Genomic DNA, 16,522 nt, shown 5'->3' with positions numbered 1-16,522 from the left:
ACAGTATGACAAATTTTATGATGTAAACTTAAAGCAAGCTTCCTCTGTTTGAAAGACCAGCAGCTGCCACTGATCTTTATCTATCTACCTATCTATCTATCTATCTATCTATATATATATATATATATATATATATATATATATATATATATATATATATATTGCCATCCATCTATTCTTAGCAGGAAAATGTCTCAGTCTACTGCCCCCCCTCTCACCTTGACAGTACATACAGAAGCCTCTCTCCATATTGCTCTGCATGCACACACATTGTCCATTAGTGTAGCCATAGTCACAACAGCTTCAATATTCTACAAAAGTAAGCAGTGATACATCAAGCAGAGTTAAAACATTAAAATATGACAGTATTTAAGAACCACAGTACAAGAGAAGACACTTATGATTTATCCCAGGTGGGCGTGGCCATTGTAGGGAAAACTGGCCCCTCATCACTAGCCAAGTCAAATCCTCAGGTAGGTAGTTAAGCAGAGGAGCCCACATTTCATTGAAAGACCTCTCATTGCCACCACTGATCTTAAGTAACCAGGTCATGACCTCTGGAAAGAGACATTGCTGCTGTTTTTCAAATGTTTTTTGGCACTTTGAGCACCAAAAGCTGAGTGCCACCTAGTTCCATTTTATTTGAGAGAGGGCAGACATCTCTACAGCCGATTTCTCCAACACTCTGCAACTCACACCAAAACTACCTAGACTGATAAATAGCACTACAGGTAAGAGGAAAAATATGTGTTTTTAATTTTGGGGTGAACTGTCCCTTTAAGTATTGACTAACATGTAGGCTACACAGCTGTCTTTAAAAATTGAAGTCTACACAGCATTAGTTAAGGATTTATTAACCATTAATAAGCTTTATTAGAGAGTGAAAGGGCACTCCACCATGAAACAGCATTAAGTGATTCATTAACCATTAATGAAGCCATTAGTTAGGCTGCCACTTATAAACCAGGGTGTCTTTTGAGAAAGTTGTAGCGCGTTTAGCAAAAAAAAAAAAAAAAAAAAAAAGAATGGCTTTTTCGTCATGAATGTTCTCAGCATCATCATCATCATCACGATCATCTCTTTCACAAGTGCTGCTGCTGCTGCTGCTGCTATTAATGAGCTATCTGAGTGCGATCTGAAACGCCCAGTGTTTGCATTTTAAATGTGTCACATGCCCAATGAATTTCCAGTCCATCTGCCGTCTCTCTCTGCCGTCAACACAGGGCGCAGTCAGTGCATGGAGAGGACTACAGGCTGCGGGGATTTGCAGTCAGATCAAAACGCAGACAACAGCACAGAGCGCGGAGGAAAAAATATATTTGTATCCGCTGTGCGAGGATATTATCTCCTTCCTTCTCATCAGCGCAGAGTGGATTTTTATTTAAACGCGCGTCAGAACAGAATTATCTGACTCCTTGAAAGTTTATTCAGACTGTTCCAATTTCTCAAACTTAAAACACCTCACACTGGGAGCTGATCGATGCGAGGAGCCAGCGAAGTGGTTTGCTCGCCAGTAGTGTGGTCAGAGCGGGCTGTGAGCGGCGGAGCGGTGCGCGCCTCGCTCGCTCTTTACGCGCAAAGGGAAAAGAGTGATCAGGCAACACCGGGAATCCATGACGAGAAATGGAAATTACAAATTGGAATTAAATGTTGAAATGACAATGTCTTGATCATCGACTGCATCTCCTGGACTGAGAAGCCGCTGGAAAACGCCTGATACAAGAGGTAAGAAGTCGCAGTGAGCCGCACGGTGACTCCTTTCATAATCTGATGTGGACGCGGCAACTTAACTATACGTTTTCAACTGTCTGACACATTGCTGTGTTGTCTATGCATATAATCTAGTGACTAGTCAGATGTTACAGCTGGGAATCTTTGAATGTAATACTTTCCACTAAGTGTTAATTGGACCAAACTGTGGTCTGATTCCGATGCTTCTCCACTATCTGTCGCCGCGTCTGCTCCGCCTTTATCACACTGCCCTATTTAGCTGAAATGGATCCGCGGCTTGCTCATCAAACGGAGTGGAATATCATCGCCCCTCTTGCAGGATCCCTGGTCGATCGTAATGTGCTGTAAGATAAAATATTCTCCAGTTAAAATACACTACGCCCCTGCGCTCCACCACAGCTCTCATCCAGCCCAACTTATTGTTGCCTGACAAATGAAATACAGCTGTATGTTCAGTCAACATCATCTGTCAATACTCATATAGCCTCTAAGAGTGTTTTCACATTTGCAGAGCACATACAGTAGCAGCATACAGTCCTAATGGGCTGGAAAGACACATGAAACTTCAGTGTGTCCCTGCAGTGATCAAATCAGCTGATTAAAGCCCAGCAAAGAGCCTGAGGTGAGACTGCAGCAGGCGAATCAGCCTGAGGACATCTTCTTGATCATATTTGCAGCTTGATTATTGAACACTGTGCACATTTGGAATTCAATTTCTTTTCTTGTTTTGGCCTTGAGGGCAAAGAATTTTGAATGTGTGTGGCCCTTATCGACACTTCACGGTTCACGACCTTGACTTTTCCCATGCTTCATGATGGGGTAACCATGTGGGTGGGGTGGTACTGTAGGAGCTGAATAATGCATGGCCTTGTTCATCCCTCTCAGCACTGAGGTAGCCACAGATGGGGGCTGGAAGTTGTTTACTGGGCTGCAGCTTTTTCATGCACAGGATTGGGATGTATAGGGAGTGTGGATTCAGGTGAAGCAGCACGCCAAGCGAGGGAACCTCCCGGCCCCAATCCCACTGTCTACTAAGAGACGACCTTTGCCTCGCGCAGATTAGAGCCACACTCTAATTGACTTACCTTTAACCCCTTCCAACACATATTTGGTGTCATGCTAGAGGCGGCTGAGCTGCAGGAGCCGGAGCAGCACCATGTCCAGATTGTTGTGTGTGTGGAGAGGGGGAGAGGAGGAGGAGGAGGGGGGGCATTAATCTACCTCGTCGTCCATCACTGAGTTCCCAGGCTGGGCACCACAGTGAAACTGCTAATCCCTCAGTAAGCATAGCTTAAATCTGTCAGAGCTATGACTTGCTTTACCTCACTGTAGCACTAAATGTGAGCGGAAACACTTGACTGCAAAGCGTGAAATGTATCACGAGAGTTATTTAGTTTGAAATATTCCGGTGTAGCAGAAAGTGTCATGTCAGGATGAGAAGCGGGTTTCCTGTTGTCTAATATCCGTGCTACCATTCCAGCTGATCACTTGGGATCTGGTTAACACCGGTCTCAGTGCACACTTGATTATCTTTGTTGTAATTCGATTTTGATGACTGTGTTAGCAGCTCTCCTGAGAAGAAATGTGTTTGCTGCTAAATGTCCTGTGAGCTTGATGGTTGCCAGGTTGGTCTTTGTGCTCTCAAATAATACCTTCTCTAAGCAGCCCCTGGGCCTCTCAGCGGATCTGCTGGCTATAAATAATGGCACATATGTCACCATGCTCTTGGCTGACGTACACTAAGCCCCATCCTGAGCTCCATAGGGACAAGCACAGCGCTGTGTTTCAGTCTGGACACAGACTATAGCACACCTAACGCTCCATTGACATCCTCCTTTCTCAATTTGTCCCCTCATCTCTGCTCATCATCCCTCTCTCTGCTCATTCCCTGAATCAGCCTCCAGCTCCAGCTCCAGCTCCACCTCCACCTCCTCTCCCCGCGCAGCCTGTGTAGAGATGGAAGAGCAGCATTAGTAACAGCTTGTTTGTTTAACAGTATCGCATGTGCTGTGAGGAGTCCAATCACTGTGAGCAGCAGGAGACAGGAGCGGCACTCTGGGACACACTGAGACCAGTCGTTGAGTCATCATCTCATAGAAACAGCAGCAGCAGGGCTTTAAACAGCAGTACAGCACAGTCATATGCACACATGAATCATGGTTTGTATGGCTGACCCTGTGTTTACCATCGAGACGATTAACAGCTTGTTTGTTCCTGCAATAGAACAATATAATGGGCTGAGGGCCAATTCATGGTCTCTGCATGTGCACGGCCGCAAGGGTCTGTGTGACGTAAATTTTGTTACCTGCCCAAGTCGTCGTGCTGCACTCTGTGAACACGTACCAACTGCACATGACAAGAAAAAAAAAGTGAATGCTTGTTTCTTGTTAAGTGAATGCTAGGGCTTGTGTATCGTCAGTTAATATCAGTTCCAATATCAGTGACCTTACAGTGATACCAATACCAGTGGAGTTCTTCATTTGATACCTCTTGTTTTCTACTCCAGGCATGTAGTATAGTCATACTTTTAAATGTTTTGGTGACATCTCGGCATGCTGAACTGCCAGTTCTGTTAAGTACACAGCGCTCACCTTCCCCACACCACAGACTGTTACCGATACCAATATTGATATATCCACTTTATACCTCACCTAATTTTAGTGATCATCAAGTCTCTCCTATAGTGGAATTAACATCATATAATACATGCATACTCTTATTGTGATGGCCCACCCGCAAATGGAGACATGAAATACAACAGTTTTCAATGTATGTAATATTCATTCATTGTGCAAAATAAGAAAAAGCATGTTGGCTGATACCGAGGCCAATTCTGATATTTCATTTTACAGGCAATATCGGCAGATACCGATGAGGTTTTATTGTGCATCCCTAGTTGTATCTGCTGTGGTATTGGACCAGTTACGTTGCTGAAGAACTCTTGCAGTGATTGGTCACAAGAAAAAAAAAGAAAAAAAAAAACATACAAATAGTCTTTTTTTTCTAGATCTGATTTAGGCTTGGAGAGTATCAAGGTATACTAGGGTTTTTAGAAATCCTGAAGGTATGATTTTGAATACCATCAAGAGTACAGATGCTTCTTCTAATATCAAACTGATATGGAGATGCTGTTTTAGGGTGATGTAGTGCACAGCACACACCATCTGAGGTCAGTCTCTACTGATGGAACGGGCAGCTGAGCTGAGAAAGATGCAAGTGGTGGGGATAATGTTACAGGACAAGTAAAAGAAAAATGCCTCCTTCCCATGTTTATGAGTATTGCCACATGTAACTTTATCTTAAGATTACTTTTTCCAATTATGAAAGCAGTTTATTAGCCTAATGATTTTATCCAACACATCATTTCCATTGACCCAAGTACCACTGGGTCCTGTAAAAAGTGTGCTTATTTCCTATCTATGCACTATGTTATGGGTATTTAAACCCAGAAAGACTTGTCTAAGTAGGCTAGCAGTGTAGGTAAGACAAGAACATACATGGTACAATGAAAAACAAATACCATCAAACATAGATACCATCCATGTACAATCTGAGTACAAAAGCATCCAATGCAGGTATCGTTTGACTGGAGGAGTTTCAGTACTATTTGGTACTGGGTTATGGTTGGCTTGTGGTTGCAAACACCGTTTTTCCTGTTTTTTTGATTTTTTAGAAATATTATTAAAATGAAACCAACAATGAAACCAACAAATAAAGGAGCTCTTCTTGTAGCCAACAGGTTTTTGTAAAGTTTTGCATGTTCATTTGTACAAAGTAAAATCAATATGCCAGACACTGATAGACTGAAGTTAAAGTTTTCTGGAGAGACATTTACAACCTTGGATTTGGGTTTAACACTCACGGCCATCTTTGGCAGTTACTGGAGTGAAAGACACCAACACTGTCTCCTTGAAATTGTTTTATAGTCTACTAATTTGCAAGATAAAAGAAATGGACTGCAGCCCGGGTCAAATTTCTTATCAACATGATAAAATCTTTTAATCTTCCAAGTATTTTCAATTTCACAAAATATTTATACCTCATATATTTATGAATGTTCATTGAAAAAATATTTTATTCCTTTTCTGCAATCTTCTGCTTCTGCCAGCTAAAGCATGATTTAATTTTAAACCCTTGGTTAAGGTTAGAGAAAGATGTTGGTCTAAATTTTTAAATAGTCAACACCAACAGAAACCTCAGGTCCCTGTGTCAAAATCTTGAGCATCGGATGAATGCGCCACTTCTTGGACTGGGAAAAAAAAAAAAAATACAAAGTATCCACCATGGTTAAGTGTGAGGTTGAATCAGTCAAACAAACACAAAATGTAAGACTTTAAACTGTGGAGTTATATTCTAAACAAACACACTGTGAAATTGACAGTTCATTTTTGAGCTGCTAGAACTTGTGATCATATCATGTGATCCTCCACCAGCATGGAGTTGCCCAACTGTCATGGCCACTCCATTCCTGTGAGTAATTTTTGTCCATGTCGCTTAAAAGTTGAGAGTGAAAATTAAATCCCAGCCAAGGAAACCATATAGGTAGGCATACCTGTCAACATTTAGGTTTCAACACTGTCAGTATACTGACAATCTAGGCAACCACACAATCGGACTGAAAAGTTACATTAGCTTGATAAAATGGAATGCCGTCCTGCCCTGCCATTTTGACAACAGCTAAGCTGACAGCTACGTTAAATTAGCTGGCCTGTCTGCCTGCAGAAATCAACTCTGCACATGTACCTTGAATTAGGTCTTGGGTTTCCAGGTTGTGGTGACAGATTGACAGGCAACCAGGCAGGTTGAAACTGCATGTAGTGTGTGAATGGTGTATACGTAGATTGTGTTTCATATGTGATCTGGCACCTAGGACGTCATCAGACAAACATAACACATTATACATAAAAAAAAAAAAAAAAAAAAAAAAAACTACGGTTTCCCAGGAGAAATAACAGAATGCAAAGGTACTTCGAGATGGCCTTGACATACAGAGGAAACACAGAAAAAAAACTGCAGTGTTGACAGGTATGATTTATAAGTTATGTTATGGGTCACAAAATTCATGGTTCACTTTGATTTGATACAGTGGTGTCACAGTTTGGTACGTATTTGATACAGCGAAAAGTATTAATGCCAAGGAAATTTCCTTGATTGTGAACATTTTTGATTTATTTATACTACTTTTTGACTTTGAACAATGATGGAGCTACACCTGAGTGACCCAATCTGGGTCGTCTTCTAAGTGGCATTGCTCAAAGAAACAATTGTGTCTCTGAAATGCCAGAGAAATGTCTTTATTTTTTACCTTTTTAAATGTTTAAAAAAATCTTGGTAGGACGGGTCCTTCCAAGGACCCGTCCTACCAAGGTAAACACACATTGGAACAGGCAGAATTGTGGGTACGTCATGCCTGCTGAGGATACACACATGCTTCATGAGGCTTCATTTGGCCATCACTAGTCTTAGCCTCCTTGAACTTCAGCTGTTTAAGGATCCCTCCTTGACTTTGAGAAGCACCAAAAGATTTGAAGTGACAGTACATTTATATATGTCATGTATATTTTGTCATTTTAGTAGTTACAAAATTAGTATAAGGATCCTTGACTTTGAGAAGCACCAACTGTCTAAATGCTGCAGGGATAACGTTAGTTTGTAGTGTTTGTTGCTCCTTGTTTACATCTCATTCCACTAATTGACACACTGGGGTGATGTCAGCGTAAATAAGCTGACATGTTTGAAACTGAAAACATAAAAGGCATTTTATGGTTATTTTTGAGGTAGAATGAGATGAGTTCAATATATTGTCTTACTAACTTTTGACTTTTGGTTTTGACTCACATAAAGGTTATGAAATTTAGAATGAATTAATTCATTCATTTTTAGATTAACTTCTTAAGGGGTTAACGCAACAGCAGTTATATGTAGGAAGATAGTGAAAAATGGGAATGTCCTCAACTAACAGTCAGAGGACTTTGTCTGTTTAATGAGTTGATGTCATTAAAACATTTGTCAGATTGTTTCTCCAGACTCATTGGCTTCCCATAAATGAATGCAAATGAGTGTTTCAGGGGGCATTTTGCCTTTCATTAGCAGAAAGAAGACAGGTGACAGGAAATAAGGGTGAGAGGTCAAACAACAAAGGGCTGGATTTGAACCTGGTTACTGACTTAGACCATTGCCTACCAGGATGCCTCAATCTGAGGCTCTCTGCTTGTCATAATTAATGTGTCAGAGATGTGACACCAGTAGCTAATGACTAATGAAAAGAGCATAAAGAGCAACAAATTACCAAGAAGTTCAGTATCAACAAAGAGCCTAACAAACAATGATTCACAGGGCTGAAACAATATGCTTATCTCCTGATTTGATACAGTCTGGATACCCGGATGTCAATTTGCTATGTATTGTGATGGTTGAATATTGATTTGTTAACATGGAACTGCTTTAGTCAGTGTTTCTGCTGGTTTGAATTACTGGGTACATTTATTTTGAAGGGGAAAAGACCTCTATGGATAATTTTGCTCCCTGTAAAAACCCCCTGAACGTCTGGTTCAAAAAAACAGGTGAGCACACATTAGCAGATAGTTGTTATGGACAGGCTGAACAGCATTGGAGGAAAGCTGATTTGTAACGTGAAACAGCTTTATTCAGTGTTTATACTGGTTTTAATCCTCTGGTCTGTTTGTTTTTGAGAGGGAGACCTCTTTTGATAATTTGGCTCCCGGTAAAACCCTTCTGAACAATGAATACTGAAGTAATTCGAACCAGAAGAAATTCCGCAACCCTCACCACTAGATTCCACTAAATCCCCATAAATCTTGCAACGTATCCTCATACAACTGTTGGTAAAATATGCTACTAATGTGTTAGTAGCATATTTTGTTTGTATGATATTCTGTGAATTAGGTAATCTGAATCTAAAGTTACGAAGGCTAGGTTTAGGCAAGTAAAGTTACTGTGGTTAAGTTTAGGAAAAGAAACATGGTGAGGATGTCCCTTAAAATGACTCAAAATTCACTCACCAAGTTCCATACACCTGTCTCCAAGGGAAAGTCCTGTGTTTTGTGACCCATTCACCACCACAACCTGTCTTTTTACTGGACCGCTTGAAACACTTCATTACTCCTGTCAGTGCATTGGTCATGCGATCGCAGCCTTCCAAAATATATGGGTTATGCAGGAATTACTGGCTCCTCATAATGTGCGATATGTACGAATTTCGGTGCATTACATTTTGTAGGAAAATGTACAAACAGTTCATGAGAACAGCCTGCTCCCCACCACCAGAAGACTGTTCACAAGGGGTAGAGCAAGTGTGAGCTCTGGAGACAGAGCTTTAGTAGCGACTGTAGCAACTTGAATTCAGCCGGTGCAAACCCCACTACCAGTGTTCACAGCAAGCTGAGTTTAATCTGTGTAATGGCAGGTACAGAGAGTTTACTGATCTGGCTGTCTGGCTGGGAGTTAGTGCTTGGCTGGCTGAATTTGAGTTGGTATTCAAGCAGCGAAAGGTCCGTGTTCTCAGGCCGTCTGCCATTTTTTGTTCTCTGGCTTTGGCTTTCTTGAAACAGATGTGACGTCATGTCATAGACTACCACAATATGAGCAGCTTTTTTCCAGCTCTGCATTTGAAATTTAATGATTCCGACATTAGAAAATGGATTATAAATCTCAAATCTTAATTCTGAGTATTAATGTGAACACTTATGTAAATTGATTTTTCACCATCCCTAATGACTCAGTTAATTGATTGGGAGGAGGATGCCCTAGATGTCATGTTTGTGTCGACTGCTGATGATCAGTAATCCAGAGACAAACCTTTGCTTCGACCACACGTAGCCTTGCTGCCAGAGTGAGCAGTGCCTGCCTCTGTGGTGCCCCGCGGCCCAGTGTTGCTTTAATGTCACATTTAGCCTGACCTACTGTTGTGACGGTCAGTAAAGGAGCAGCCACTGAGTCAGTTACAGCAGCCTAGCACTGGGCTGGAAGGTATAAAAAAGGCTGGAGGTAGAAAGAGCGATTCACAGCGGGACTCCGCTCCGTTTATTCCCCCCTCCTCCCTGTGTGAGTCCTGATGTCAGACTCTCATCTGTTGCTATGGACGGCTGCACTGTCCCCTCATTTGCCATCGATTCTGCCTCTCCCTGAACATCCCTAAAGCTGGGATTATATAGTCATGCCTGCCAGTTCTTCAGCCTCAATTTTCTCCAAGAAGAGCTGTACGAGTGGATATGTATGAGAGTCTAGTGTTCGTACTCCTGAGTGATCAGCCTTGGACAGTGTAAGTGTGAGTGTGTGTGTGTGTCCTTGGCAGGCTGGGAGGAAGTAACGCGCAGCATGCCAGGCCTTCTGAGCCTTCTCATAGGTGGCGGAAGCAGCATTTGGGTCAGTGGTCTGTTGTCCATATGCCCTCCACCTGCCTGAACTAACACATGACCATCTGGGTGAGATTAGCATTTCCTGCTCCAGTGTGCACAAAGGATTACACAGTTTTCTTTCCAATGGAACACCAAAACATGCATATATTAGAAAAGTGCCTAACTGAGTGCTCAGCCCTGTGGGGATTCTGCATGACATCCATCTAAACAAGAAAAAACAGTTGTACTGGTGAGTCTCCAGCAGGGCTCCAAATTAACTTTTCGCCTCAGTGTCCCACAGCTGTCCCGAATTCTACTTTCAGCTGTCCCAGACTCAAAACTGTCCCAAATTGAAGTCTTTTTCTTTCATTCTACATAATAACTATAATTTCATTCAGAGGTAGAGCGGGTCGTCTAACTCAGAAGATCAGCGGTTTGATCCCCGGCTCCTCCAGTCTGTATGTCGAAGTATCCTTGAGCAAGATACTGAACCCCACATTCCTCCCGATGGCAGTTCCATCGGTGTGTGTGTTAAAAACTGAGAAGCAGGTGGCACCTTGTATGGTAGCCTCAGCCACCAGTGTATGAATGTGTGTGTGAATAGGTGTATGTGACTTGTAGTGTAAAAAGTGCTTTCTGTGGTAGTATGACTAAAAATGCGCTATACAAGTGCAGGTCCATTTACCATTTTACAATTACAAACTATGCAAGTTAACTGGCATCACTTCATTGACCCATTCTGGTCACCAAGGAAGTTCTGCTAGTTGTTCCCTGCAATTATTTCGGAATAAAACATTGAAGTCATCCTAGATGTTTGGCAACCCAATTGCCACAATAAATGTTGCCATTGTACATTTCTGCTAAACATACATACATACATTAATTTAGTAAGTTATTTCATATGAAGCAGATAGCTTAAAAATGTACGTTCTCTAAGTGTCAGCTGTGGTTGACTTGGTTAGGTTTAGGGACAAAACCCACTTTGTTATGGTTAGGAAAATATCATGCTAAGGCTTAGTTGACATATTCTGCCATATATGAAGAGGGGAGACTCTCTGGAATCCGGCAATATAAGAACCATGATGGTGGGACATTCTGTCACTTCATAGCTGTCCAAAACATGTGGTTTGTGCCAGGCGGACATGATTGCCAGTATTTTTTCAATATTGCAAGAAATTCTATTGACTCGTTCTCAAGTCAAAAATGTGTTTTATTTGAAAGAAACATGCAATATTTACATCTAAGATCATAGAAAAATAGTAATAATATTATTCCTCACTATATGAAGTGACTGATAACAAGATCTGTATAATGGATTGTAAAGAAATTTGTCAGCTTTTTATTTTGTAGACAACTGATCTGTATTTACAGCATAATGGGATGACAGCAAAGTGATGTGTTTGGTATCATCGGAAAGCTCCAGTCCTGCGCATCCATGTGATATGTGTGGATTCTTGCTATGATGCACGGTCATGGAGAAAATCAATAGAGAAGAACGGGTGTGAATTTGGATACACTTTGCGTTGTTCGGGCCCATAGGGCTAAAAAACCCACTTATTATCCCGACTGGAAATGCAGCGATGTCTCTGTAAAAAGCAACAACTTTTCGTGTCACTATCCCACTAGACATGCAGCACTGTCTTGGAAAATAAGCACTTTTGGTGGCACTTTCTCTGGCGGAAAAACAGTGATGTATCTGTAAAAAACAGCTGCTTATTGTGTCACTATATATATATATATATATATATGTGTGTGTGTGTGTGTGTGTGTGTGTATACATGCACACACACATATGGCACTATTTTAATTGTCCACAACAATTTTCAGTGCTGGTCTCCGGTGGGAAAGGTGCTGTGTTTTAACACAATTAAGCAGCCCTGGCACTGTTGAGTGGTGAATTAATGCTTAAACGATAAGTCAACTAATAACTCAACAACATCTGGTATTTGATGGTCTGCATTTGTCATTACTGCCCATGTATTGTAGATTAAATCTTTAATCTGTCCATTAATAAAAAATAAATCATTTTTAGTTGCAGTCCGAGAAGGGATATCAAAAAGTAATGGATTCGCAGTGTAAGCCCACTCATGATTTAATCCATTAACAATATATCAATACAGAATGTAGAAGATGATGGATTTTTGGTGTACATTTGCAGAAAACATACTGTTGTTGGTGGTGTCCAGGCTTGAGTCGTTAGGTGGTGCCTCTGTTTGTTTGAGAGGCTGGCGGCCTGTAAGGGTCACACACAAGAAATAAATAAGCCCTCTATGGATGAAAAAATAATGGCATGCTGTGCTCACTGTGGCAGTCATGCGTGCCGCTAATGCTGATGACAGAGTAGAAGGGGGGGGCGGGGTAGGATGAGCGATGTGTGATACTGTGTGAGGTGAAAGGGACAGGTGCATGCTGGGGTTCTAAGAACAACGTGAAATTAGATATTGCAGTTTGGCATGATTGTCAACACAGCAGCAGCAGTGGCTGATACACACAGCTTAGGGAGGCAATTAGGGGAGCTACTTTAAAACCCTTAGCACTCAATTACTTCCCTTTCTGACTCATACCGCTGTTAAAAGTGACACAGACATGCTACACATACTTGTGGAAAGCTGTAAGTAGGCCTACAGGTGAGAATGCATCCAAAATGTTCCCAATGCATCTTGAGATATCATCGCTCAGCCCAGTTGGAGGTAGTCTGGGACACATGTGGCGACAGTGCTCATGTTGGTGATGAGCAGTACTTTACAAACATTCTTTAAAACTTAAGTCATCAATTCAAATCCAGTTTGTTGTTGGGAGTTTTTCAAGACTCCTTGGGCTGGTAAAAGTGGAATTGCAGTATTTGTGCATCCCCATTACACCTGTCCCATTCGAGCAGGTGTTTTCAGCAGCTGGACCATCTATAGCCAGCAGCTCGCCCTTACTTGTAGCTAGGATATGATAATTACTTTAAATAAAATGAATAGGACAGACATCTGTTGACTGGAGATCAGTGTTCTATATTTAATTAGCAGTAGCTATTGAAAACTACAGGCCTTTTTATGTAGAAAAATGGTGGTTACACTCTCTGTGCTTGATCTGTGCTGATCCATGCTTTCCAGTGAAATAAAGCTGTGAAGCATTATTTGCTATATTTAACCCTTTGAACTCTGCAATAGAAATAGTCCGCAAGGGCCTACATTGGTATTAATGCTCATTGTGATGTTATTTCTTGGTGTATCTTTACATGCTTCATATCCCTAAAATCTGTACAATTTTAGCTAAAAGGTTATGTCAATACACCATAAACATTGATAAAAGCAGTGAAATTCAGAGTTTCCACACAGTTTCATAGACAGTTCAACGACTTTCTTTCCCAACTTGCCCAGCGTTTTTCAAACATATCAGACTCAAACTCTATTCAAACGATTTTTTGCTAGCTGGCATACATAAAGGGAGGAAAGGAAGGCAGAGAGAAAATTAAGAAATGTACATGATGGTGATGGTTTTTTGTCGAGAGCTACAGATCATTAATTTGCTGTACTGTTACATTTCATGAGGGTTAGCCCCCAAGATTACTGTAACAGTTTCATTACACACAACAAAATGTACAATACTTTCCAAAACATTCAATACTTTTTACTAATTCCGTGAATTTTCCAGGTTTTCCATGACTGTGGGAACTCTGGACATGTTTTTTTAATCAGATTTTATATAATAAAAACACAAAACATATTGATACAAAATGTTTTTAAATGTAGAAACATAAACAAAGTATTTCTTATCACTCCATAAGTAATTTCAACTATGCAAGTTGTTTAGTTGAGCAAAGTGTAAATGCATTCATTCATTCTAGTGGCACCACTGTGCTTTTTCGCATGGATTCCACCACATGAATGTTGTAGCTATTATGGTTTTTATTTTAGATTAATTATGTATATATTAGGTCTGTAGTCAACCACAGAAAATAATCTTCAACTAATCGATTAGCTGTGGGGAAAAAAAAATAAATCTGCACGTTATTTTTGCTTCTGTGGTGGTGTGTCTGTGTCACTCTGCAGTTACACCTCCAAAACACTAGTCGGCAGTGGAGGACTGTGTTAAGTGCTGTAAAGTTTAGTTCAAATCAAACTTTATTTATACAGTTGATTCAAAACACACGTTAAATATGGCTTAATAGAGACAATTTCAAACACAAGTACGCAAACTGGCTTCACTGTAAATAGCAGAACTGACAGACAAACACTTGTCTTTATCTGGACACATTTCCCCCACCAATACAACATGCTAACATTATTAGCACAAGTCTATGGCATTTTACATGGTATAAATTAGCCTTGCGTCTAGCGATCTTTTCCTCCTCTCATATGAAGCCAGGAACAACAGCAACATTCAACAGAGGTAACGGCACACAGTTTGGCTCCATTACAACTCACAAGATTCACCGACAAAACAACTGTCTTATACTAAACACGTTTTCCAAGCAAATACAACATGCTAACGTTATTAGCGCCAGCCTATAGCATTTTACATTGTATACATTAGCCTAGCGACGAACAGAGATTTCCTCTGCTCATATGAAGCAGGATAAATCCCAAAGTATAAATCCCTGGAAGATAAATCACACACAAGACTTAAAATGCTATTTTAGTGGAGGCTTTACTGTCTTCACAATTTATTGTTTCTTATCTGTGAAATACAAGTAAATACAACTACGTAATACTTTGTTTACACTGGGGAAATGGTGTCAGTATACAGAAACTGACAGGAGGTCTGCGTCACCGCGACGCTGAGCGTTTTGAAAACACCCCCATTTTCACAGGTAACTTAGCCTGTCCCCCACCGCAGGGAATAATGGATTAATCCTGGAAAGCTATTGATGTAGCACTTTTCTCCTTATGAAAGTAACATGGCCATTATTCGACTAATCAGAATGAATTTGGTCGAATGAGAGCATAGTGACCAAATAATCGACTAGTCGACCAGGAGACCACAGCCCTAGTATATATATATATATATATATATATATATATATATATACATAGAAACATAGAACCTTTTTTGTGTAAGCGGGGAACATAGAAGCTTTTTTTGCAGGGTTAAATGGGGAACATAGAACCCGGGAAACACAGAACCCTGGAAACATAGGGATGACCCCGTGGCTATTACAGAGAAATTCTAGGGGAAAGTACAGCTAAATATTAAGGCTGCATCACGTGAAGGTAAGATACGATAATGATGTGGAGACAGGAAATACAAAAAAGGAAAGAATGAATGCTGCAGCTATTATGGTTCTTATTTTAGATCTATTGAAAAAGGATCATGCAAACAACATTCTGTGGCCGTCCATAGGCTGTCTGTTTTTAAAGGGTTAATATTTTGCCATTCACTAAATAGCAACAAAATGGAGTTGATGCACAGTAACTTTTATGTGAAGGCATAATTTTGTTATTATGATTTAAAATATGTTTAATTTATTGTTCAAACACTTAAGTTACCTGGGGACCACACTAGTCATGGTGGTAATGGGTCGCTGATTACCTAGCCAAGGAAGAAATTTCTCAAAATATGCACCTCTATGCACGAATATTCACAATTTGCCCACTGTGGGGACAGCTCCTATTGTGTTGTGACAAATGAGAATGCACACGCTAGCATCAACAAAACCCAAACAGAAGCTAAAATGATCCTCCCAACTGACTGAGTAGAAGCTGAACTGACCTCAGTCTCTGTAAACACAATGAAACAGGTCCGTACAAGGCCACCGCACAGTTCTGGCACAGAGAGGAGAGAGGGCAGGAAATGAGGCTCTAGCCTGTTGTTGAGCTCAGTCTTGAGGGACTGCTGTCTGGCTCTGTGAGTGCTGACCTGTCAGCACCAGGATTGGGCTGGCCATATGAGAGGGGATCAGAAATCATGAATAAATGAGCAGGGCCTTGGCGTCAGGCCCATTGGCGTCGTTAAGGCTGGGTGTCCAAGGCTGCAGCCCAAAATATATATTTTTTGGACAGCCTTGGACTTTTCAGACCCTTTTAGCAACTAACTGCTCAGAGAAATATCAGCAACAGGCTCTTGGACAGGATGGGGGTCTGATGGTCAGCGCTGAGTGACACAAGGGAAGAGTAGAGGAGAAAATTAAGCGTACAGGACCAGGTGGAGAAAAAAAAAATCAATCTTTTTTCCCCCCCTTAGTATAAATATACATAGACGCAACAATGCTTCAGATGGCAGCAACAAACCTCCAAAGCAACATTTGCAATCTGCTACAAAACACAAAGAAGATGATGCAACTATTCACGGTTAAATCAGGGAGTACTCTGACATTTCCACCATAAATTGGTGCATAAAAATTAATCAGAAAGCAGGAAGTCAAGGGTGTCTTCATAAATCCAGTCTGACGCTCTCAGGCCCTCAGGAAGTGTGCCAGCCTTTAAAGCCAATTTTCGTTGTGGTCA

General features: G+C 41.0%; 1 protein-coding gene across 1 annotated transcript in view; it reads left to right on the top strand.

The window, feature by feature from the left end:
• Positions 1–1,228: 1,228 nt before the first annotated feature.
• The window catches only part of lrfn2b (leucine rich repeat and fibronectin type III domain containing 2b), a 242,917-nt gene continuing 227,623 nt past the window's right edge, over positions 1,229–16,522 (top strand). The window contains exon 1 of the mRNA XM_033648679.2: positions 1,229–1,725. The gene's annotated coding sequence lies outside the window, so the exon portion shown is untranslated. The remainder of the gene's footprint in view (positions 1,726–16,522) is intronic.

The sequence above is a fragment of the Epinephelus lanceolatus genome, chromosome 13, assembly GCF_041903045.1.
Source record: "Epinephelus lanceolatus isolate andai-2023 chromosome 13, ASM4190304v1, whole genome shotgun sequence".
Lineage (NCBI taxonomy): Eukaryota > Metazoa > Chordata > Actinopteri > Perciformes > Serranidae > Epinephelus > Epinephelus lanceolatus.
The sequence above is the reverse complement of the archived record's forward strand: the minus strand, read 5'-3'. Positions and strand labels throughout refer to the sequence as shown.